General features: G+C 35.6%; 2 protein-coding genes across 3 annotated transcripts in view; one reads left to right on the top strand and one right to left on the bottom strand.

Annotated features, from left to right (window-relative positions):
* The window catches only part of LOC131685163 (uncharacterized), a 33,460-nt gene extending 12,203 nt beyond the window's left edge, over nt 1–21,257 (bottom strand). Inside the window, exon 1 of one of the 2 annotated variants that reach the window (XM_058968658.1) lies at nt 20,727–21,257. The gene's annotated coding sequence lies outside the window, so the exon portion shown is untranslated. Of the gene's footprint in view, nt 1–17,171; nt 17,727–20,726 lie in introns of those variants that run through there. The other variant, XM_058968657.1, reaches the window with a different exon arrangement.
* The window catches only part of LOC131685156 (protein pelota), a 58,026-nt gene that overhangs the window by 14,226 nt on the left and 16,502 nt on the right, over nt 1–27,298 (top strand). The window lies entirely within an intron of this gene.

Raw genomic sequence — 27,298 nt, 5'->3', positions numbered from 1 at the left:
CCTCCGGGGATATCCGGAACTGACCCCAAGATAGCAACTGTTTCCAAAATTACTTACAATGACTATTTCTGAATTTGTCTTTGAAAATCATGAAGTTTGATACCCATATTGGCAGTATTCGTATGTTTTGTGTTTGGCCAGTACTAGGGTTCCACCGGGGATATCCGGAACTGACCCCAGGAAGGCAGGTATTTCCAAAATTACTTACAATGACTATATCTGAGTTTGTTTTAGTAAATCATGAAGTTTGATACCCACATTGGCAGTATTCGTATGGTTTTGTGTTTGACCACCTTCGAACCGGTTCTAGGAGGAACCCTACACAGGAACTCACCTGGACATCAATATTTATTCATTTTTGGTCAAATTTTAATGGTATATAATGTATATAATCAGGGCTACACGAATAACATCAATTGTATCCAAATTGATAACGTTTAACTGGGTATACGTTGGTGTAAAAGGAAGTTGGTATCATTTTTACCCGATCTGACCCAGTGACCCACCGGAATAACTCCGGGCATGTAGACATTTCCGTCAATGTCAATATACAAACCAAATCTAGAAACTCGTACGAGTTCAATAAAGTCAAAAGTAAATCGACCTTTAAAAACGAATGAATGGCACAAGCTTGATTTTTTTTCTTTCACTCAGGCCGACGCGGGTTAAAATAATTGCAGAATACCTGAGTTATATAACAATAAAAATTATTTTCGTGATTTTTCCAGTTAGCTTAGGCGAAAACGCATTTTTTAAATATTTTTTCATACATCGAATAGTTTCCGAGTTATCAGGTTTTGTAAGATTTTCACGCTTTCATTTCAAGTTAATATTCGTGTTTCACATTCTAATATATTTAAAGCGAGTTTTACGAAACATGTTCTGTTTTTGTGACTTTTATTTTTGATTGCTCATATAAAAATCATGAAATGAAAATTAGTCTAATGTTCAGAAATCAGGAATCAGAATATATTGGTTCGATTGGCACGTACCATGTTATTAGGAGATTTGTGCTTTGTCATGTCGTCTCATCATTTTTTTATGGGAAGCAACAAGGAAGTAAAAGAAAGGGGTAGTGAAATGGAAAATGACAACATAACACAACCTCAACACGAAACAGTATACAGTCAGCTCCTGAAGGAATAATGAACGATACTGATAAAGTCTATAGCTCCTTACCACAATGGGTTAGGAATAATAACATATTCTTAAGTTTTAGCTCCCTGTACATAGGTTCGTCTAAGCATGAAGAATCAAAATTTCGGATTTGTAATTGCATCACTACTGGGCAGTTACAGATCAAATGATCTGAAAACTCGTAATCGGATTCATAAATATCATATGAATAATACTCAGCACGCTAAATAATAACCATATGAAGTAGCTTATATCGTATAGTCGGACTCTGAAAAATGTTCCTAAATCTATGAATAAAATCACGAGTCAACCTAAAAGTTGTGAACTCGTTCACGTACAGAAAATTGATTTGGTAATGACATGACGGAAATCGTGACTGAAGTTCACAAAACAAAAACATTCTCCATGATTATGGTAATCGGCAGTAAACCCAGATGTCGAAAACCCAAGCTCATTGAGTTTTCTCAGCAGCCCTTGGTCGACAAGGTTCCATAACCGTTGTCTACCTTGAGCACATTCACAGACATTCAGTTTCTTAAACTATAGTTGTTCTAACGATGAGCACATGTCAGATGTTGGTTGCTAAGCATTGCGTGTATTATGTTCGTGATATATAAAGGACTTCACACCTCGTGCGACTTCCAAAATGTATTAGAATGATACGTTTTCAAACGCCTTTACTTTTGTTTTTTCAAACTTAATTACTTTTGTGAAAAAGTAATAAAAAACATCCGTATCATGTTACACTAATGCCAAAATATTTTTTTTTTTCAATTCCATCGTAAATGTTGCAGCGATTTTGTAGATAGCACTCAAAATGCTACATGTGGCATGAAAAAATATTACGCAAATTATAAATTAAAAACGGAACAATTTTAGGCTAAGATGTTCGTAGATAGTTATTAAATAATAGCAGATATCAAATGATTGATATATGTTATTATTGAAATGATGCAATCCGCCTGAAAAATGTTTTACCCTGCTTCACTCAATTCCCATTTTAGAGCATTCCCGCGTGGAATGGACAATGAAAAGCTGCTAATGCGTGCAGATATTTAATTTGTGCACCATACCATACCTGCGATTGTAGTGGGTTTTCTTTGTGTTTATCCTGTCCTTTAATTTAGAGTAGCCGGCAGCTCGTTGTTGTATACAAATCGAACAGAATTGTTGACGTAATGAAAACCTATTTCTGATTTACTTTATAAAGATCAACGATTTTAATTAATCATATTTTAGAAGTCAAAATATATAACGTAATGTTTTTTTTCTCTTGACTGGATGGCATCGGAAGCTTCTCAATGTCAATAATTCGGTGATTACCCGAGAAAAGTCTGATGGTAAATTAAAAACTAAACATTATGTTGTGATGTTCCCGGCAATGATTACTCAGGTTAATATCGTTTTGGTCGTTCTAACGATGAAAACATCAAAATCGAGAGCCAATTGTCCTACGACATCAAACAGAAAACTATTTCTGCTATCAGTGAGAGCAAATGGAAATCTCATTGAGATATATTGAACTATTTAATTGAGATAAAATAAGTATAACAATATAAACAAAAGATTTTTTAAGATACTTGAACAACATGAGCTCAAAATTTGATGCCATTATCGACTAACATAAACTCAAAATAAGTCTCAGTTTGATACTGACATCAACTTGTAATTTCTACTTGCTGTAATTTTGATGTTCGACTTTGCTCGGGTAGGTGATACAAAAATTATGGAAATGTTTTTTTTTCATATTGGTCGATGTTTCGATCGCGTTGTTGTTACTTCTCTGGGTGCCTTGCGGTCAGTTCAGAACCCATAACAAAACCTGTCTTCGTTTGTATCCTGTTATATATTACTTTAGGAAATACTAGTATAAGTGCTAACCGTAAATAGCAGGTTCTTTGTCGGCTATCGCTCACATAATTTGTTTAGGTTAATTTCTCAATTTGAGACCATGCCACATAAAGTAAGCGTAACCAGTTCAACACGTTGTCATTTTCCTAGTCTAATAAACCGACATCCAAAAAGGCTCTATTTATAAAATATCTGTCAGCTCACACTTCGAAACAGGTCATGTTTGATATCAATCAGTTGCTTGCTGAGTGACGTAGTTTACAACGTTCGAAAACTACCCACATCGAAATGTCAATAATATGATCGTAATTGAAAACCGTGTATACTTTCATACTCGAATTCACCGTGAGAACTGTGGAACAAGTTAAACTTGTTTAGCAACTAACATTTTTGCTACTCTCATTCCCTTGCTTAATTTGATTGTCCATTCACCCACCCGCATTCTAGGAGAGAAAAAAAATATTAAAATGCTTGTAAGTGAGAGACCAAAAGGTTGGCGTGTAGCTCGGCCTTTGCGACCACGCTGTTGCATACGAAGCCGGTTTTCTCCAGGCAGTTGATTTAAATTCTTTTTAGCACTACTCAATCTCAACCAGAAAACCAGCCACATTGAAAGCCTGTAGTTTCGCTACCTTCATACATTGATTATAAGATACTCGGTAGTATGTGCTAATCCGAAAATTAGTAAAGTGAACTAAAATGGACCTTTAAATTAGCTAAATATTAGCTGCTGCGGCACATATTGCCACTCCAATGCCATTATACTTTTTAGATTTGCATTGGAACAATGATTTGCAATGGCCATTATAAGCCTATGTCACAAACGAAAAAAATATTAAAATTCGACACATAACAGGAGGCATGAACTGCGCCAGCCGACAACGCGCTTGTTTTGTGTCGAACGCAGAAATCAAACTGGAACGTGCCAAGCTTTTTTTTTATTACACGCTCTACAGTCTGCATAGCTGACCGTTTAAGTTAGATATGATAGCGAAAATACGAATAGAAAAAAGCGGCTTATAAAAATAGCCAACGTGTGCCATTGATGAAATGTGACAAATTTGAAAGTATGTTAGCGGATTTGACCAGGGTGAGTAATCAAAAAAAAGTGACGCCAAATGTCATACATCTCCATCACATGTGAGGACGGATTGTGATCTGTCATTGTGTAACGTATAAGAAATGCAACTGCATTTTACATATGCGATTGTGACACACTAATCAAACGTATTTTAGAGTGCACACGTACGGTAACTGATTGGTCCAATTTAATGGATTGATAAAGTTTCTATTGATCAAATTGATACCGAATACCGCCACAACCAGCAGATTCCGTGAACCGAACACAGACAACTGATTCGCACTTGTTGCTTTTGGCTTTGTGGTGGAATTTCATGCAGTAATCCGCATCGCAATTTCTCCGTTTCAAATCAACTTAATTTCGTTCCGTAGAAACTTTCTTTTTCGTGCACTTTTGTATATCTTTGGGCAAAATAGTCTGTCGCTACCCAGGACACATCAGATTTACAGGAGGTACGGGGTAAACCGTAGCTCTAGAATGCGCCATAAAATTCAAAGAAATCGCACATATTTCAAATATATGATGGCTGTGGTCTATTAATAGCCGTAAGCACAAAGTCGTACCAACAGTTTTTAAACCGGACTAAAATATTTGGTAAGCTTTAATCAAACGATGCTGTCATTTATATGGCTGCGTTCTGATCTGCGTTACACGATGTGAATGTTAAAAAACAACAAATTCAAGTTAAAGAAAATGAGTAAATTAGACAACATCGTGAATTGTTTTTCATTCCGATATTTTCTTGCAGTAAAATAGCTTTTCTTCGTCAAATGTCTGGTTCCATAGCGTGTGAGAACAATTTTGTCAACTTGTAGCCGATATGTTTCTGAACTTAGAACTTTAACTTGTTGGATCGTTGATAGTTGGCCAATGATGTACAGCATTTTGTAGTAACATAATATGCATGTTTCCATTCAGTTTAAATACACGCTCGTCGAGTTTGAGGTGGTTGGTGCCATGATAGTTATTTCTCGACAAACATATGATTACGGCTTAAAAGCCAGCTCGTCGCTGTTGTGCTATCTTATGACAAGCGCCATTTTGCACATTTTGAGAAAAACGATTTTTAAAGTTTGATAATGAATATCTCGAAACTTATAAATGGTATAAACAATTCAAAGAAGACAATTGATGCTTCTATCTATTCTGTATTAATTTCCCAAATATTACGATGATCAGTTGACTATGTTGCGAGCTTTTACTATAAATGTAAACAAAAGTCGCATTTACACGTGTCATAGGTATGTATTGATGACAAAATTTGTATGGCGTGTCATAATCGTGCATGGAAAATTTTCCATACAAATAAATCATCAATAATTAACTTTTATTTATATCTTTGGCTTCAGTTGGTCTATAAAGAATCGGTGAGATGCATTTTGAAGGAAATGAGTCAGGGAATCAAGAAAAAATAGTTATTTTTGGTTACAGTGTTGCCAAATATGCTATATTTCCAGTTCAAAACTTAAAATGCATTTTTCTCACAATTCGTATATTTTTGTTTTGAAAATGATTATGCCATTGTGTTTCTCAGATAGTTTTACATAAAAAACATGTTATACATCAAGATAATTTGAGCCAATCCCCAGACACAGTCATTTGAAACAAAAAAATTGAAAATTTTCAGCACATTTCTCGCTATATCTCAGTAACCAAGCAGAATGTCAAAATCCTGTAAACGTCACTTTGTAGAGATTTTTTAGTTAAGTAATGTGGCATATCTAACTCAGTTTACCCCAAAATGGCGTTTGTCATAAGATAGCACAACAGCGACGAACTGTCAAAATTCTCTTTGAAAGGAAATCCCGGACAACCCGGAACCAGTTCATAGCAGTTAATGGAAGAGAAAACTTTTCTCTTTTTATTTTCTACCAACATCTGTGATTGGCGAGTAACGATTGGTCCGGAATATCCTCTCAAAGAGAATTTTGACTGTTGACTATTAAGCTGTAATCATATGTTTGTCGAGATTTCAAACTTTGATTAACACTTTGGTTAAATGTTTCAATTTGAACTCAAAATGAACTGTGAATGTCATTCTAATTGAACATGATACCTATCGACGTGAGGGAGAATAGTTATATTCGTTTCAAGCGAATTTTCACAAGTTTGTAATAAATATCAATTATGCGAGGCTTAAATAAAAGGTAAACAAAGGTCAAACAAAAAATTAAACTTCGACAGAATGATTATTTTAGATTTACAAGTGTTATATTTCACATTTTTGTTTTTTTTTTATTCTTATTAGAATAATGCACATATTTAAAATCAATTATTTAATCTTAGCTTAGGGTATTTGTGGGGCTAATTTCTAAGCTGTTAACATTCTGATTCAATTTGTTAACCACGAGTGTAAAAAAATCATAAAATATTGCATTTTACGATCTACATCTATTTATCATTTATTTGGATCTATCCCCTAAAAAAATAATTTTCTTGCGTTATTTACTTTCTTTGATGTGAGATACGATAAATATACGGGCAATAATTCGTGAAAATATGTTGTTGATTTATATTAACGAATTAAATGGTCCCACTTATTTTCATAGCGATAAGCAAAAAGAAAAGAATCAAAACAATTCTTATTGCAGTTTTTATTAATTCGCAAAAATAACGATTCAATTAATTCAAACGTGCTCTACTATAACCATTTGATGTGCAATTGGAATGAAGCGTGTAGAGAGAAGGAAAGAACGAGGAATTCGAAAATACGGGTAGATATAATTCGACAGTGCTTGCCTTTCCTACCTGATAAAACTGGTTCATTTATTGCCATCTTTATTGCGAGCAAAGAGAGCCATACTTATTCAGAAGAAAGCCGAAGAGGGGATTGAAAATAACGAAATGTGCGCAAGAGAAGTATGACATCATGATGCTGCCATTTGCATTGCTGTGATCTGTACGGCAATACACGGCAATGTTAAAAAACTGTACAATGAAGTTAATTTAAAACTCACTCTTTATGCCATTTAATAATCTGATGTATTTATGTTTTTAAAACAATTTTGAAATCCTTTATTTAGCTTAAGGGGTTACACCACTGTAGAGTACGAAAAAATAAGCTTGCTTCAAGAATTTTTATGGGATATACATTAGAGGCGTTGCGGAAGAATTGAAAATTTGTATATTTATGAATTGTTTTCGTCTTCCATGTTTTGGGTTGTCATTTTTAACTGCCACATTTTAGACTAATAAATAGAAAATTGATTGGTTTAAAATTCTACAGTGATGTAACCGCTTAAAAAAATTATTATTTAAGGTACATAATTGGCTAAACGTTATTTTGCTAATAATGATGCATACTATCGAGAACGTTACAGAGTTGCATTGTTAGGCGCTAGCCATTCCAAGGACCGAGAGATCTTCTCTAACATTACACTTATTAGTCAGTCAGTATAGCCAAATTTGACTGTTTCAAATTAAATCAAATGCTTATAGAAAAAAGTGTAAACTTACATCTTTTGAAATGTTTGTATCAGTTGCTGTTCTGCAAAATATGAAAAAGCCAAACACAACTATTTATTTGCTTCAAATAATGATGTGGTCTTTGGAATAAAAATCTGACATTTTAGCCTGGTGGGGCTTATTATACTATCCTACCCAACTACTCCACTAACCATGCATATAAAATTTGACAGACCTACTTTGCTAATTCAAATTATCAGCACGATTACCTAATCAAGCTTGAAATACCAAAAGTTCAGTAATTGAACTGAGAATTTGACAATTTCAAAAGCTGATTTTCAGCGAAGTAAATCTGTCAAACGGGTTAAATCCAAATTGCTGAGCTTTCAACGTTCAGTTCAACGAAATTTTGCTGATGTCATGCAAAAATTGTGAAAGCGTCAAATCCCGGTTACAAAATAATAAATTACATTTAATTACTTCCTATAGTCTGCGATTTGTCTGATAATGAATTGACAATTATAACTTTACAAATTGAACCTGACACTGGATCTCAAGCTTCTATATAATTTGAATAACGATCAAAATGAGAATATTTGTAGCAGATTGTTCGCCGTCATAGTGTTACTTAGGTTGTATGGCCTGGCTTTATTTACAATCTTTTGTTTAATCTTAGTTTGGATTCTTTCGAAAGCAGTAAAAATATAAGAAAACTTCCATTTGCTATTGTGTTCTTTGTGAGAAGATATAACTAGAAAAGGGTACAAATTGTGGTTATATATTCTTTTCTTCTTGATAAAGTAACTAAAAAATTGTGGGTAAATCAAACATTAAACATTTTGATAGCCATAAGTAAACTAACAAACGAAAACAATTTTTATTTAATGCAGATCTGTATTCAATTATAAAAATTCGGTTTGTTTCAAAATTATTCGACTTCTGCCAATCTGCAATATAACTCTTTGACATGGCATTTTCAAATGAGCGTGCAACACCTTATAGATAGGACTATAAAGAATATCAAAAAGATCACATTTAAAACTCGATTATACCTGTTTTTCGTACGGGATAAAACTTGCTTACTTGCCCTCATATGATTTGTGTGAAACAGGGTCCATACTATTGCACATAAAGGTCGAAAAGTTGATTCAAATGATTGAGATGTATGCAAGAGAAACATGGCGCCTCTTTACACTGTTTCCATTTGACTTCAGGATGCAGCCATATTTGCGATGACAGGTACTAACGTCTTAGACCGAAATAAACTCAGGCCTAAAATCAAAGATAGTACCGTGCGACGGTACCAACTAGCTTTAAGCTTACCGCTATAAGAGATGGATACCCGATTAGAAGATCATAGCAAAAAACTATCAAAACTATATCTCCCGTTAAAAGTTGTTATAATTATCTGTTATTTTACCTTCTAACGAAACCAAATTTATAACATAATTTGTTATGAAAATTGTGTTCTGTTATAATGATATTTGATTCCATTATCTTTCTTCCGACATAATCGTCCCAAAAGTCGTGTGGTATCCAACATTTTAGCCAGGAATTGATCCACTGAGTTCAAACTCCCATCTCGTAGAAGGCTATAGAAACAGGAGTTCCTAAATCAAGGGGTATCGCCGTATCGAAGACTGGATGATTGTAAGCACTATAATATGTCGGCCGCGTTTTGAGTAAAATTGACCTTTCCCTTGCTGTACTTAAAGAATCTGTGCAATAGAATTGCTAGTCATTACGGTGGCTCGACATATGCCATTTTCCAGCATAGAACTTTTTAAGCTCGTTTTGCGGTCCCAAAGGACTGTGTACATTTTGGAGGCGATTTGCTCCTCTCCAGATTTCCGCATTGCGTTTGAAGTTTGTATGGAAATTACTATGCGAAGCTTTGTTGCATCTCCGCACGTTTGGATCACTATTTCACTCAAGATAAAAGACCAATCCTATAAAAAGTGTGTCCAGAATGTTTTGCCGAAAACTCTAACTAACTATGAATTATTACAAAAATATTATTACGATTTTAAGATAGAAGAGTTAAATTAATTGCAGAACTTAGTAGTAATTCTGTCAACAATGGAAATCATCAGTCTACTTTCTACTTCTGCCCAAGTCAGACGTACAATCGAACCAAGTTAACAAAAACTAGCAACCTCTCGATCTAGTGTGCATTGTCTCGAGAACAAAAGAAACTTTTAATTTATTAATTAATTATTAAGTTGACGAAAAATCTCTGCTCCGACCCAACACAGCGGCCGTTGACTTTAAATTCTGTTCAATAAGATTGAGTTTTCGTGAAGTGGAATACCTGCTGAAGGTGAAGATGCAGCTTAAGCTCAAGGAGGTTATGTATCTACAGTATCATCATCTTCGTAATGTCGTACTCATATCATTCAACACGTTAGCACAAGCCGAACGTTTCATTTTGCAGAACAACTTGAAGCACGTGGCTCAAAGTGATAAAGCTGGAATTAAGATTCCCGTGTATATAGAAAAAGACTATGTAGATGTAAAGTTACATGACCTATCACCACGTACCCCTCCTGATCTAATCGCAAAATAAATGTCGCAATAAGGCGAAGTAGAATCAGTTACACGTGATACGTGGAGAAATTTCTTCCCACGTACACCTAACGGTGTTCTTGTGGTGAGGATGCGGATCGAAAAGCCTATCCCCTCCCACTTCTATAAAACTCAAAACCCACGAAGCTACTATTAATCAAACTACATTATGCACCCATGAGGGGCAAACTCCCACGTGCAAGTATTGTAATCAAACAGCACACCACGGACAACCTTGCGCGGAAGATACAGAGTAGAATGCATCTCTACCGATTGCCAACGAATCCACGGTAAACCAACCCAAAAAAGAGTTTTCAATACCAATACCTGAACCACAAACGGTTGCCAAATTTGTGGCAGCTGTTCAGTCCATATTGAAAACTGCCAAAGCAGCATCCAGCACCCCAGAAACCACTGTAAGCAACATCGGTAATGAAGATAATAACAATGACGACGGATTTACATTGGTCACCCGTAAGTGTAAGAAGCAGGAAAGAACATCTGGTCGCGAGCACCAAGACACTTTTAACGATGACGACCTTGATGTGGAGGACAGGAGAGAATTAAATGGTTCCCATGACGCAGTAGGCGAGCCGCGAAAAAAGGTCTCCGCTCGCAATAAAAAGTTTCGCGCACGAGATCCAACGGACAATCAATAATATTTGTTTTTATTATTATTTTTTACATATTGTAAATACATAAAAGATCCACGGCTCCGTTAAGCTACCGCTATGAGCCATGTCAAATAAACTAAATAAAAAAAACAATGCAAATGTACCACTAACACTTACGTTTCAATCCTACATATCTCAGATGTGATACGTCATAGTAGATAGTAGGGGAGACCGGGGCTAGTTGGCGGTGTTTTCAGTTTTCATTTTTTACCGCTTTGATTTTGGTAGATCTTGCAAAATAGAACACGTTGCATCAAAGGGTAGACTGTTGGCAACATATCTGAATTTTATTAAAATGTTTGATACGTTGTCTTCATTTCTAGAAAAATATGTGACGCGGAAAAGTCGCCAACCTACCCCAACCTCGGGGTAAGTTGGCGGTATGTATGGGGTAAGTTGGCGGACTGCCAGAAAATAAGCAATCTAATGAAAGTACAATTACATAAGTGGCCCATATGAAATGTTCCGATTGTCTTATCAATAAAACTGTGTAGTATTCGACACTTTTCATTATATTTCAGTCTCAATTTGACTTCGACGCGTACTCCATATTCAAAAACAAATTTTCGAAATTATTCAGGCGATTGGCTGAAATAATTGTCCCCTGCATTGACGAGAGACACAAGAAAAAGTTTCTCTTACTTTGGAGTGAATTCCAAAAATAAAAATATATGATGACTATTTTTGCACTATAAATAGTACCGCCAACTTACCCCAACCGCATATTTTATAAAAGAGAATTTAAAAAAAAATACTTTTGGGTATGAATAGGAATAATATCTATACGGATGCTGAAAACTCTTTTCACGCACTGTCGAAAAATATAATCGTTCGGGGAATAGATTGAAAACCACCTTAAATAACACAAAATGTTTAAAATTAAGAAAATTTACAAAGTATGCTCAAACACACTATATAGCCCACAGCTTCTACAAAACATAATGTTTCGCAACAAAAACACATTAGATAAGGCGTTCCGCATTACTTGAGGTACACAACGAGAGACGAGTTTCTATATCTAATAGAAACGGAGAAAAGGGGGGTTCCGCCAACTAGCCCCGGGCTCCCCTACACTTAGATTAAGGAAGAGGCATATCACAATAGATCAAAATGATGCCTCTGTTATGAGTATGGCTGATTTGATCTATTCCACAAACAAAAAACTGGAAAGCGTGATACACCCAGGTTTTTTTACGCGGTTTTTTTACGAGGTTTTTTTTACGCGGATTTTCCAATTAACGCGGTTTTTTTACGCGGATTTTCCAATTAACGCGGTTTTTTTTACGCGGATTTTCCAATTAACGCGGTTTTTGCAAACATATTCTAAGTCCTTTTAAATGCAAAGAACTTAGAAGAATTTTGGCAGTTTTTATTTTGCGCGGATTTCGCCATCAACACGGTTTTTGCAAAAAATATTCTAAGTCCTTTTGAATGCAAGACTTAGAAGATTTTTGGAAAGATGGAAGAGACAGGACAGGAGACAGATTCCTTATGGCCTGCACCCCAGCAATATGGGTATTTTCGGAATGGTCTTGAAGAGTAGGTGCCAGAAATTGATTTTTGACGCCATTTTGAAATCAACGATGGCGACTTCCGGTTTAGTGAAATTCGCTATAACCCAATCAATATGGGTATTTTCGGAATGGTCTTGAAGAATAGGCGCCAGAAATTGATTTTTGACGCCATTTTGAAATCAAAGATGGTGACTTCCGGTTTAGTGAAATTCGCTATAACCCAATCAATATGGGTATTTTCGGAATGGTCTTGAAGAGTAGGTGCCAGAAATTTAATTTTGACGCCATTTTGCAATCCAAGATGTCGACTTCCGGTTTAGCAAAATTCGCTGTAACCCAATCAATATGGGTATTTTCGGAATGGTCTTGACGAGTAGGTGCCAGAAATAATTGAAATTGAAAAGTATTAGGGATATCTTCTGAGTATCGCAACCACCAGTTCACGAGTCCATGAATAATAGTTTATGATTTTGTGAGTTATTTCACGAGCACGAATGGTGATTTGTGAGCAATATATTAAAAATCATGAGCCAGTTCACGTATCCATGAATGTTTCATGAGTTTTGACCTATATATTTCACAAGCACGGACATTGAATCGCGACTAATTTAATCACGAATTAGTGCCCGATGTTTGAATGAATTCATGAATATTATTTCGAGTTGCGTGAAATAGTTCACGAGAAAGTATTCAAGCATCCATGAATTAGTTCCCGTCGTATAGTCGGGCTCTGAATAATGTTCATAAAGTTATAAACTAGTTATTGAAGGAAAATTGAACATAATTATAAAACACATGACTTTTATTCATGGTTCAGTTTTCGTAACGTAAAAACGTGATTGTTCCATAATTCGTTTTCCTTTATTGACGATTTTGGGTCCTAAGGTCTTTCCAAATTTTACAGTTTTGAGTTGCTGTTTGGACACTTTAACACGACCACGAAAGTTAGAGATGTGAACTGGTGCATTTACATTCAAACATTCTCTTTGTTCATTTTCGGCAACGTTCAGTCGTTTCAACTAGTTAGTCAAATTCCGTACTTGAACAGGGGTAATGGTCTAACCAGCAAACCACGACCGTGGAGTCTCTGGGTTTTGAGCTCGATCAGGCATGGCTGAAGGGCGCTTCGGGGTGATTCAGGTTCGAGGATTTTCACTTATGGGGGTCGCTGAGTTGTAGGGCTTTGAGTGCCGAATTCGTGTTTTTGATGTCGGATGCCTTGATGGTATGTTGTGCGTCGGGATCTGGAATAGTCTCTAAAGGGTTTTTCTGAATCATCTTCCTGAGGCTTTGTTGGTTTTACGGGTTGAGATGAGACTTGAGTTTGAAAGTGAAACTTGATTTTTTATATGCCGAACGTCTTGGAGATGGACGGATGGAGTTAGACGCGAACAGCTGATTGTGAATGCAAAAGTGTGTGGTTTTAGAAAACAAAATCTGGGAACCTCAATTTAAACATTTTTAGACCTCAAAGAGACAACTGTTTATTTAAGAAAGAATAATGATGGCGAGATTTAGACGTTTTTGTGTATTTCTGGGACTTTTGGCATCGAAGGAAGGTTGAAGGTGGCTTTTTTGTTCTCAAGATTCATCTCAGCACGGGAAATTTGTCGGTGCCAAGAAGGGAGGGGTCCTTTACAACGGAACTGGTTTTCTCGGAATCTTACTGGGTCTCGCTATTTCATGCATTGCTGTGGCATGTAGCCTCGAGAGTGCAGGTTCAATTTCGAAAAGGGTCCCTCCTTTTGCGATTTTTTGTGCGTTGGGGTTGCCAGACTGTGGCCGTTTTGCGGTGACCCTTGGTTGTCTTCGAATGGACTCGCTGACTGACCATTTGTATTGGCGCCCTAGTGTATATCATACGCATCATGACTAAGCCCTCGAACACTCGCTCCCACGTGATCGAGAGCCGTCCACGCTCGGTTCTAGCGTCTAGGTCTATTCCATTATTTCGCACGAAAATACAAAATCGTACACTTATCGAGCACTGACAGCCAGTATCTGAATAGTCTATTGATAGGGGGTGCTCCTCTCTTCTAGCACCTGATCCACAAAATCGAACTTAAACATCAGAAGCACGGCCCAGACGAGCTTTCAAAAATCCATTCGAATATGCAAATGATTACACGGGAATATAAACGAATTTGTACACACGAAATTACATACCCGCTGGCACACGCGACAAATAAACGCTACGCGATCAAACACGTTGGCATGCAAACGCTCGAGCCTTTCGCGATGATACAAACTTGCTCGCATACACAAACATACAATCGCGTTCAAAAACATGATCAAAGAAACAAACTCGCACTTAAAACTACTAAGATTTCAATCATAGAAAAGGTCATTTCGATGCGCGCCTTGGTGCTGCGTTGCCATTGCTCACATAAAACACCATGGTTTAGTTCCTTGGCTTAGAAATGTATGAAATCCGGACACCCCAACCTCGATCCTAACAGCCTATACAGGCAATGAAAAATGTGAAGTAGGTATCTATATATGAATACACTCAAGTTTTTTTTTACGCGGTTTTTTTTTGCGCGGTATTTTTTTACGCGATTTTTTTTACGCGGATTTTGAAATTTACGCGGTTTTCATTTACGCGGATTTTGAAATTTACGCGGTTTTCATTTACGCGGATTTTGAAATTTACGCGGTTTTCATTTACGCGGTTTTTGAAATTTACGCGGTTTTCATTTACGCGGATTTTGGAATTTACGCGGTATCCATCAATGAGGTTCCCTTTATCGCGGATTCTTAAATTTAAGTGGTCTTCATTTACGCGGATTTTGAAATTTACGCGGTTTTTAATTTACGCGGATTTTGAAATTTACGCGGTTTTCATTTACGCGGATTTTGAAATTTACGCGGTTTTCATTTACGCGGATTTTGAAATTTACGCGGTTTTCATTTACGCGGATTTTGAAATTTACGCGGTTTTCATTTACGCGGCTCGTATCCCCCGCGTAAAAAAAAACCTGAGTGTACTTATTTTCAAACAATGAATTATCAGAAATTTGAATTTTTTTTTTTTTCGCTGGAAATTTTAAAGATCATTCATAAGTTGTATTACGAATCCTACTATGAATCTACTTCTGATCTTTCATGCTTCATGACCTAAAGTGGCACGTTTAAGCCCGAAAAATACAATGATTTTTAAGTATCGTAGTGATACCTAGGCGCTATCAATGTTTGGAGAAAGCTGCATTGAAATTGTTAAAAAAACGAACGTCAACCCTCTGCTACTCAACCCCACCATTTGGTACTGGGTTCCCAGGACATGTCCTGGTTTTGACAGTCCTGCAGTTCTGGAATGTCGAGAAAAAAACTGACTTTGTCCTGGTAACGTAAACTCATTCTCAAACTTTCAAGATTACGAGAAACAAAGCCTAATGCACTCGAATCTCCCAATCGTACCATCGAAGTCTCTGTTTTTATCTCTCAATAGTGCCTCCTTATTTCTCTTCTCAACCTACCTACATAGACTGCCAGAAACCAACATTTACTTCTACGTCAGGAATAACCCAGGGAAGGTACTTGGAGACCGTTGATATTTATGCTTTACCTCAAAGATGTGCATTTAGTGTTTAAGACAACTTTGCAGACGATATCAAAATATTTTGTCTCATTTCCCCAAAGAGAATCTTTGGGTTTATGTGGGTTATTTGATTTCCTGGTGCAAAGTATTACTGTACGTTGATATCTCAATCCTTTTTCTTTTTTAGGAGCGAGACGATTGAAAAAATATTTTTTTAGTTTTTTTTTATTTTGGGACAATAACATATTCAAGTTCACGAGACACTTGGGATTACAAAGGGCTATTGGATTGGATTGGATCACACTGTGTGGATAATGAGATAATATTGCCCAGTTTACAACAGTGTGAACGATATTCAGTAGACCAACTGTCCGTTTAATAGCTAAATTTAATTTTGTTTTGAATTCAAAAATCAAAAAAAAATGGTTGGGTATGCTTGTATGGACTTTCGCTATCGACGCACATGAAAAACTGGTATATTTTCTCTAAATTAAAGATCTCTATTGAGGATTGTAGATTTCTCAAACAACAACCTTCGCTGATTGTGATGTAGCAAGAACCATATGTGTGTAACTGTGAAGAACTGCTCGCTGATCGTATTGGTGCGAAGGACGTTCTGACAGAGCTTTACCTGTCAGACCCACAGAAATTTTACCAGGCATGTTTGAGTGACAAGTTACGGGGGGTCTCCATTCGAATGTCCTGGGTTTTTACTCGCTTAATATGGTCACCCTAATTTAGCGGACTCGATAAATTCGTTTGTGCGATTTTATTTTGGTACTTGTAAGAAAAAATTTTAACAACATTTTCACTTATCATACATATTGTATGATTCTTGAAATCATGGTTGAATTTTACGTTGATCGTTAAATGGTTGAAGGAAACAAGAAATAAGAATATTTTGTGTGGGGTTGTGCAGTTGAAAAAAAATAATAAAAATTAATTTGTGAGGTGTTGAATAGTAGCATTCTATGTAGGTGTAAAATATTGTGAATTGACTGTAAATTATAGTATAATAGCAAAAAATACTCAATCCACCAAATGACGGACGGTATTAGGTGGTGCAATTAATAGTATTACAGTTTTCTCATAACAAATACAAACTTTTTTCAAGAAAATCAAACATTTGAACAGCAACAGGTGAATTATGAAGAATTTCTAATACAAATATGTCCAGATCGGCGAAAAAGTATTATTCTAATGTTTATTACACTCAAGCGTTACATAAAACTTCAAAAAGATGGAAATACGACTTGAAACCCTTGCGCAAGTATATAACGTTAAGGGGGCGTTCCTATCGCATCTTCCCTAGTAAACATCCAAACTCAAACTCAAAAATCACTCATTCCCATTCCATTTCCATTGCCATGTCGGTTCATGCTTTAACCTTTACGGAAATATCTCACCATTCTTTCTCAATTTCAAAGCATGATTTTATTCGTCGTCATGCTCTCGGATTCCAACCGACCCAAGTCACCCGAACGTTCCACTTTTCTTCTCCGTACTAAGAGTTCTCTTGTTGTATTTTAATATGATACTATCTTGTTTATTGGCCGCCGCTACGGTTTACATAACATAAAGCACTGCTCGCGAACGAAGTGTGCATTTTGAATACACGATTAGCCAGTCTTTTTTCCCCGCAGTTGTCAGGGTTTGGTTTTTCCAGGTTTTCGGGATATGCTACTTTGATCAACAGTCCTGATCGAAATAACGATCTTTGCTGCGCTTTTTTGTTCTTCAAATTTAAACACAGTTTTTGCGACAGATCCTTCGCATGACTTATCCAGTGTTGTGTCGCGAGTGTGTTGGCGCCGTATCTGTCACGTAAAATCCAATCTAATAAGCACGCACCACCGTTTGCATAACTTTCTAAATACGCGCCCGGGGAACTTTCTATCAAGCATATCTTGAAACCGGCACCTGGGTACTAGGGCGAAGCGTATCGCGTTTGAAGCTCAGCGTTCGACTGATTGGCTGACTGACTGACTTAGTTGAAACTGCTGTGTCTGGTGAGAGGTGAATGGTGAGTGCGTGTCATTATACTCTCTGATGCTCTCGGTTCGAACCAGTGAGTCCAAACTTATGTGATCAAATTGCAAGTTTTTCAATTGGAGCTTGTTTCGATTATCAAGCTACAAATTCTTAGACTAATTTTTGTTTGTTAATCTATTTATTTACAATACTACTCACTTGATGCGATTTGTCTATACCTATATGCATGACTAACATCACAAGCGATCGTTTAATGAAAGGGTTCTCTGACAGAAACATGTTTACCAAATATGATCCAATTTATTTAATAAAGTAAGAGTAAATTAGATCGATCATGAAGTCAATCAATCATCCTGCATGAAAGACTAATTGAAAGAAAACTTTGAAATTTAGAACACAAAAACGATATGACCGCGCTGTGGCCAAAAATATGATCTTTTTTTTGTAAATTGGGTAAAATTTATTTTCTGTTTCATACTTTAATTATCTCATGGATTTTGACTGACTGTTTAAAAAATTCTTTAATGTTTTTGAGCTCCGGGTTGTTGAAATTGATTTCGATTCGTTTTTTATTAATTCGAAACTTCCCGATCTGTGGATTGGTTTCAAAAAACATCTATGCGGTTAAAAATAGAATCATTAGTTAAATTACGATTTCCTATCTTTTCAGGACGATATGTCTTCTAATTCTACTTATTTTAATCCATGATAACTGCAAAATGAATCATGAATCACAAAAGAATATATTAAAAAGAAGGAGAAGACTCAGCAACCTTCTTTTTAAGTCTCAAATTGGTCAAGTAGGACTTGAGAATCGAATTCTGAATAACTCCACAAATCAAGAAAGAATATGAAAAAAAATCCATACCAATGTTTCGTGTTTACATGAACTTTAAATTTTTTATTTAAATACGAAACCGAATTTTTTTCATCTTTAACTAACTTTCTCAATTTAAATATTTTTTTTTCATTTTTTAGCATTTTCTTTTTTTATCTTTTTCTATTGTTTCATATTTGTCTTTTTTGCTTCTTTTTCCATTTCATCCAGGTTTTTTATTCTTTCTACTTTCTTCATTTATTCTTATTTTACTTTTTTTATATAATTTGCTCCAGTTTTTTTTCTAATTGTACCATTTTTGCTTCTTTTTTAAGAATTTATCCCATTTTTCAATTCGTTTCATCTTATCATGTTTTTTTCCATTTTTACCTTTCATATAGAAAGGTTATGCAATCACTCTGAAATTCGTCAACCAATCTGAATTCCGGCTACGGAGTTACTGGTTTAAGAGTGTGTTTACACAGTAATTCCCCATATAAACTGGTACCTCCATGGTATCAAAATGATGCAAAACTTTTTAAAATGGGTACCAATGTACAGTCTAGATCACTAATGACAAACCAAAGTCGCTTTGACATTGGTCGCGATGGTTCATGAGTTCATAGAAGCAGGAACTGAATAATGTTCGAAGGGGGGGGGGGGGGGGGGGAATCGAATTTTAATTTTTAGTGCCAAATGTCTTCAATATACATGAAACGTCTAGATTTGATGCAATCTCAAAAAAAATGACAAAAATTTACTTTTTTTTGGATTTTGGCACGATTTTAAAAGGGGCGTAGCTAGGGATGTACAAAGAGAGGTTACCCCCTTTCACTGATCATTCCCCTCTTAATACCATCCTTAGATCACCCGTCATTAAACCCTCCTCACACACCCACCCCCGCATGACAACATTAGTTATAAGGAGGACAAGAATGCACTAATACTGATTAGGCTAATTCAGTATTTTTGTTTCAAGTGTTTCACCGTCGACGCGCCGTTGTGTGTAGGTGCAAAGTGTACCAAGAATGTAGCAGACATTTCCGCAATTATATTGAACATAACCAGCCATAGAGTCATAGTTTGGAAAATGAGAAAGGCACAATAAAACAGGTTTTTTTTCATTCTATCCATCGTTTTATTTGTTTCTTTTTCATCCGTTTCTTCAATTAATTTCATTGGATTTATTTAATTTATTCTACTAAACTTTTTTCTGTTATTTTTTGTATTTTGTTTATTGAAACCTAATTTAGTGTTTCTCCAGCTTCTTTTTCCATATAGGGTGATGAGTCCATTTTCGCTATGTTTCTATTATCACCCTACCCATTTGAAGCCGTTGGTTAGATCAGTGTCTGCCATCTTTGTTCAACGAGTCAAATGGTAGCGCAACAATAGGGGCACTCGATTCAAGTTTTCGTGGCGCTCAAACACGAGAATTACACTGTTTTCAGCGCATTTGTGTTATTATATTGGTTCTTAACGACGAAGCAAAGCTGTTGATGTCAATTTCTACGCATTCCATTGATTGTAGGTCGAGAAATGAACGAATTCGTGAGGCACCCTGCTTAGTATGGTGAAAATCATGGTTGAATTTTACGTTGATCGTTAAAAGTTTGAAGGAAACGAGAAATAAGAATATTTTGTGTGTGATTGGGCAGTTAAAAAAATAATAAGAATAAAAAAAGTAAGGTGCTGAATAGTAGTATTCTATTTAGGTGTAAAATATGGTGAATTGACTGTAAATTATAGTGTAATAGCAAAAAATACTTAATCCACCAAATGACGGACGGTATTAGGTGGTGCAATTGATAGTATTACAGTTTTCTCATAACAAATACAAACTTTTTTCAGGCAAATCAAACATTTGAACAGCAATAGGGGAATTATGAAGAATTTCTAATCCAAATATGAGATTGTGTCCAGATCGGTGAAAAAGTATTATTCTAATGTTTATTACATTCAAGCGTTACATAAAACTTCAAAAAGATGGAAATACGACTTGAAACCCTTGCGCAAGTATATAACGTTAAGGGGGCGTTCCTATCGCATCTTCCCTAGTAAACATCCAAACTCAAACTCAAAAATCACTCATTCCCATTCCATTTCCATTGCCATGTCGGTTCATGCTTTAACCTTTCCGGAAATATCTCACCATTCTTTCTCAATTTCAAAGCATGATTTTATTCGTCGTCATGCTCTCGGATTCCAAGCGACCCAAGTCACCCGAACGTTCCACTTTTCTTCTCCGTACTAAGAGTTCTCTTGTTGTATTTTAATATGATACTATCTTGTTTATTGGCCGCCGCTACGGTTTATATAACATAAAGCACTGCTCGCGAACGAAGTGTGCATTTTGAATACACGATTAGCCAGTCTTTTTTCCCCGCAGTTGTCAGGGTTTGGTTTTTCCAGGTTTTCGGGATATGCTACTTTGATCAACAGTCCTGATCGAAATAACGATCTTTGCTGCGCTTTTTTGTTCTTTAGATTTAAACACAGTTTTTGCGACTTATCCAGTGTTGTGTCGCGAGAGTGTTGGCGCCGTATCTGTCACGTAAAATCCAATCTAATAAGCACGCACCACCGTTTGCATAACTTTCTAAATACGCGCCCGGGGAACTTTCTATCAAGCATATCTTGAAACCGGCGCCTGGGTACTAGGGCGAAGCGTATCGCGTTTGAAGCTCAGCGTTCGACTGATTGACTGACTGACTGACTTAGTTGAAGCTGCTGTGTCTGGTGAGAGGTGAATGGTGAGTGAGTGTCATTATACTCTCTGATGCTCTCGGTTCGAACCAGTGAGTCCAAACTTATGTCCATGTGGCTCTATTACTAGTCTTTCGATTGGAGCTTGTTTCGATTATCAAGCTACAAATTGACTTAATTGGGTTTTTCAATCTATTCATATACAATACTACTCACTTGATGTGATTTTTCTATATCTATATGCATGACTAACATCATAAGCGAACGTTTAATGAAAGGACATGTTTACCAATTATGGTCCAATTTCTTTAATAAGGTTATCGTAAATTAGGCCGATCATAAAGTCAATCAATCATCCTGCATGAAAGACTAATTGAAAAAAACTTTGAAATTTAGAACACAAAAACGATTTGACCGCGCCTGTGACCAAAAATCCTTTTTATAAATTGTGTAAAATTTATTTGCTGTTTCATACTTTAATTATCTCATGGATTTTGACCGACTGTTTAAAAAATTCTTAAATGTTTTTGAGCTCCGGTTCTTGAAATTGATTTCGATTCGTTTTTTTATTAATTCAAAACTTCCCGATCTGTGGATTGGTTTCAAAAAACATCTATGCGGTTAAAAATAGAATCATTAGTTCAATTGCGATTTCCTATCTTTTCAGGACGATATGTCTTCTAATTCTACTTATTTTAATCCATCATAACTGCAAAATGAATCATGAATCACATAAGAATATATTAAAAACAAGAAAACTCAGCAACCTTCCTTTAAGTCTCAAATTGGTCAAGTAGGACTTGAGAATCGAATTCTGAATAACTCCACAAATCAAGAAATAATATGAAAAAAAATTCATACCAATGTTTCGTGTTTACTTGAATTTTTTTATTTAAATACGAATCCGATTTTTTCATATTTAACTTTCTCAATTTAAATGTCTTTTTCCATTTTTTTAGCATCTTCATTTTTTTTTCTTTTTCTATTGTTTCATATTTGCCTTTTTTGCTTCTTTTTCCATTTCATCCAGGTTTTTTATTCGTTCTATTTTCTTCATTTATTCTTATTTGACTTTTTTTTATATATTTTGCTCCAATCTGAATTCCGGCTACGGAGCTACTGGTTTAAGATTGCGTTTACACAGTAATTCCCCATATAAACTGGTACCTCCATAGTATCAAAATGATGCAAAACTTTTTAAAATGGGTGCAAATGTGCATGTATTTGCCAGTCTAGATCACTATTGACAAACCAAAGTCGCTTTGACATTGGTCACGATGGTTGCTGAGTTCATAGAAGCAGGAACTGAATAATGTTCGAAGAAGGCGGGGGGAGGGGTTTGAAGAATCGAATTTTAATTTTTAGTGCCAAATGTCTTTAATATGCATGAATCGTTGAGATTTGATGTAATCTCAAAAAATTTGACAAAAATTGACTTTTTGGCACGATTTTAAAAGGGGCATAGCTAGGGATGTACGGAGAGAGGTTACCTCCTTTCACTGATCACTCCACCCCTTTATAACACCCTTAGATCACCCGTCATAACACCCCTCTTCACACACCCACCCCTCATGACAATAGTTATCAGGATGACAAGATTGCACAAATACTGATTAGGCTAATTCAGTATTTTTGTTTCAAATGTTTCACCGTCGACACGCTGTTGTGTGTAGGTGCAAAGTGTACCAAGAATGTAACAGACGTTTCCGCAATTATATTGAACATAACCAACCATAGAGTCATAGATTGGAAAAATGAGAAAGGTACAATTGCACCACTAGGTGGATTAAAACAGGTTTTTTTTTCATTTTATCCATCGTTTTATTTGTTTCTTTTTTATCCGTTTCTTCAATTAATTTCATTGGATTTATTTAATTTATTTCCACTAAACTTTTTCTGTTATTTTTTGTATTTTGCCTATTTTTCAATTAACCTAATTTCTCCAAACTCTTTTTTCATATTTTTTTCATTTTTAGATTTCTCTCATTTCGTTAAAAAAAATCTTGTTTTCTTTTTCATGTTGTGAATTTTTCTGTTCACCATTTATCCGTTTTGAAATTTTTGCTTTTCTTTTGCATGAGATTTATTTTTTCTATATTCTCCTATTATTCTTAATTGTTATGTTCCATTACCTTTAGCGTTTTCCTTTTTTACCCATTGAAACAATTTTGAATTCCATGATTTTGTTAATTTTTCCAGTAGAACCTTTTTCTCATTATTTTATTTTAATCTTTTTGCGTTTTATGATTGCTCTCTGTTTTCCATTTCATCAAATTTATTTTTTTTTCGCCTTTACCTTATATAGAATTTTTTGCTATTTAACCCAATTATTTTTTAAATTTTCTCTCACTTTATTATTATTATTATCTATTCATATTTTTCCCATTTCTTCTAGCATTTTTATTCATTCAAACCATTTTAATTTTGCATGTTTTCTGTGATTTCGCTTTTGTCTGTTTTTGGGCTATTCCTATTTGTTACTCATTTCTATTTTTTCTTTAATCTATTCCGTCCAGTTGTTGCCATTTATTTCTATTTCCATTACTTCTTTAAAAAAAACCTTTTGGATGTGCCATGGTAATGTTATTTTTATCTATATACTCCATTCTTGCTTCTAATCATTTCTTCTATTTAGAAACATTTTTTGCCTTTTTTCTCATTTTTCTGTTTTACGTCTTTTTTATACTGTTGCAAATTTTTATACAGTGAATACCCGTTTTTATCAACCCCTTGGTGAATTTTTGGCTGATAAAGCGGGGACATTGACAAAATCGGGACATATATTTTAATGCTCAAGAAAGGATTTACTCGATTTCAGCTTGGTTCGTCTGCTAGAGCTCATCAAACTACCAACTATCAATTTTCATGAGGCTGACAAAATCGGGTCAGAAAGCTGATAAAATCGGGGGTGTACAAAATCGGGCCTAATAAAATCGGGTCTTCACTGTATTTCAAACATTTTCATTTTATATTTTTTCTTCCTTTTACCGTTTTTCCTGTTTTCCATGTTCATGATATTTTATTTTTCATTTTGTCGTTTACCTTTTTTAACTATTTTAATCGTTTTGCAATGTTTTTCAATTTTTGTCTAATTTCGTTTTTCATTTCCCTCGTTTATATTAATTGCTTCAATTTTTCAATCTGTTTTATTTTGCTATTTCTTCCAATTGTTTACATACTTTCAAATTTTAACACTTCTATTGTCTTAATGTTGTATATTTTTCGTTATTTCTCCGATTTGGATTTTTTATTTTCTACGTAAGTAGGTATTTGACTATTATATTATTATACTTTTTACACTATTTTAAATGTTATTTTATCAACTTATTCGTTTTATCTATTTATTAGTTTTTCCTCGTTTGCTACTTTTCTTGTTTTTCTTTCTTTACTTTCTACCTCCATTGAAGGTTCTTTTTGTTTTTTTATTTATTACACTTCCGATTTGCTACTATTTTCGTAATCGATACATCAATTAAAATTATGAGTTTTTTCAATAATATTATACCAAATATATAAATGAAGAACTCGCAAAAATCTCCTGAATCAGTTTTCCCCGAAACCAAAAAAGTCAGCTACACTATCTAACAAATGAGATGTTGTATTTTCAGAAGCTAGCATTGTTGTAGCGCACCGACTTTGCCAAATGTGTTGTTTTTTTAACGAATTCTAGGTGAAACCAAACAAAGATCCAAGCAAACCATGCAATACCGACACCTGGAAAAATATGAAAATATTGATAATTCGACACTTTAAAAGCTACTAAAAAATTTGTAGAGATATTTATAAGGTTTTATAATCAAAATTTGGTCGACTCAAATTTGACGCATTTCTTTGACAATATTTACATATCGAAAAAATCCTCATTTGCTTGCGTGCAGAAAGATGCTTCTTTGTATTTTGATATCTTTAGTTATAAGTGTCGTCCATGCAAGAGGAGCAACATAGAAAAATTTTGCTCGCGTATGTCCTGAATCCGAACCAATTGCACGCAAAGTTAGCGAAATCGTTACAAGTGACCAAATCACGTATAAAGCTGTCCAAGTTCACACAAAAATATCTGGTTTGGCAAGCTTTCCGTACAAGTGATTTGAAAAGCGACATTTTTATTGCGACCGAGCCCGCCAACAAGGAAATTTACTTGAAAGAGTGTACTAAAAACCGTCTGCTACCTTTCATGAAGCAACACGATTGCTCCGCGCCATTTTGGCCGGATTTTGAAAACTCTGTGTCACATCTTCCTTAGCAAGGGAGATAGAGCCGTTGGACCCAGTCCATGTGTTCATGGACCGATATCTGGTTGTGGAGTCACCTCTCTAGCGTCGGTGGCAGACACTCAGTGCGGACAGAAACCGACGAAAATAAACACGAAAAAAATTGACCGTAACACCCTATGAAATAAAAAAAAAATCATTTGACCAGCACTAAGTGTATTCTCCTATAGTTTTCCTCCAGTAGTTCCTATGCACTATACATCATAGCAAAGAACTATTTTCCCAAAAGATTTTGAGCTTAACCGTTTCTGTGTTCGAAAAATCTACAATGATGGAGGGGCCCTTTTGCTGGACCACCAGGGCCCCCCTCTCTACAGCCCTGCAATGTGGTATCGTCGGTTAAGTTTCAATTCAACTGACACCCCTGTTGCTACAACTCTCAGTTTATTTCTACCTCTATCTCTCTCCTGATCGCGCCGAATTTCTCTCCCTCTCTTCCATTCTCTGATGTTGATCCAAACTGGTGAATTGTTGATCTGTATACTCACACCAACTTTATAACCACACGGCACGACGGCTTTCGAAACGCTCTTTCGTTTAATGCTGAATCAGGATGCTGAGTCTGTTCTGCTTCTGTTGTTGTTTATCGTCTTCTACCTCGATTTACCTGTCTCCGACCCGGCCCGGTTCGACCACCTAGAAGCATCTCGTCCGGGTCGACTGACTCACCCTAAGCCATAGAGAAGATACATGCGTCTGATGCGCATAAGGTAATGAGAGGAGGTAAGAGAGTACATATACCAGAAATAGACCAATGGCGTTTTCGAAATGCTAACGAAAAACATACATTAATTATGTTGAACTTTTCATTGACCGGCGCTGTCTGGAAGAAAGCTAATGTATGGGTAGATTGCTGTGAGTCTGTAGAAACGGTAACCAGTTACTGAGCGTCGCACAGTGGGACGTAATGAAAAAAAGCCGGACATTGATATTTGCGACAAAAATATTGGCTATGGCACTTTGATGTGTTCGGAAAGGTTTCTTTATTTTTTAAGCAGTTTAATATAATGTTCGAAAATTTTGATTATAGCGGGTTTATACGCAGATAAAAAAAACTTTGCAAGTTGTTTCCAAAATTGATAGTCATGTATGGAAAGTTTGTAGACGAAATGATTTTATGAAACTTTGTTGAAGTAGCGAAATGGCCATCTGTTAAGCGAAAAAAGTTATTGGGTGAAATTGAAGTACACTGCTGGCCAATAAAATAGGTGTGTGGTAGATTATTTTGTTTTTCTCTCAATTACGCATACCAGGTTGCAGCAGTCTCAATCACACCTACCGCACACAGAAGCTTTGGGATCTATCAAGTTACTAGTGGGTTGTTGGCGCAGATTATATTTGCAATCTTTGTCAAGATGCAAAACAAGACTACCGCAGGCTTTTTCGTGTGGTCAATATAATAGGTGTGTGAAATATATTAACGTGTTATTATTTTACATAATTCCATTATACGTTTTATTTGCTGAAGTTTGAATTCTGCGTGTTAATAAATGTACTCAAATGTTGAATAAGCCAAAGATTTGTTATAGAATGGGTCGAGCATCTCACTGTACTCAAGTGGAACGAGTTTTGCTAAGAAATTTTGTTCAAGAAGATAAGACGTATAAATAAATCGCGAATACACTGCGGCGTTCCGAACACTTCGTTACAAAGGCCTTAAAACCTTTGAAAAAAGGTAACACGCAAAAAACCCAAGAAAACATCTACAGCAGCTGACCATCGTATTGCAATTTTAGCGAAATCTGAT

This window comes from Topomyia yanbarensis, chromosome 2 (assembly GCF_030247195.1).
Source record: "Topomyia yanbarensis strain Yona2022 chromosome 2, ASM3024719v1, whole genome shotgun sequence".
In the NCBI taxonomy this organism is placed as follows: domain Eukaryota; kingdom Metazoa; phylum Arthropoda; class Insecta; order Diptera; family Culicidae; genus Topomyia; species Topomyia yanbarensis.
Note: the sequence above shows the minus strand (reverse complement) of the source record. Positions and strands in the feature narration are given on the sequence as shown.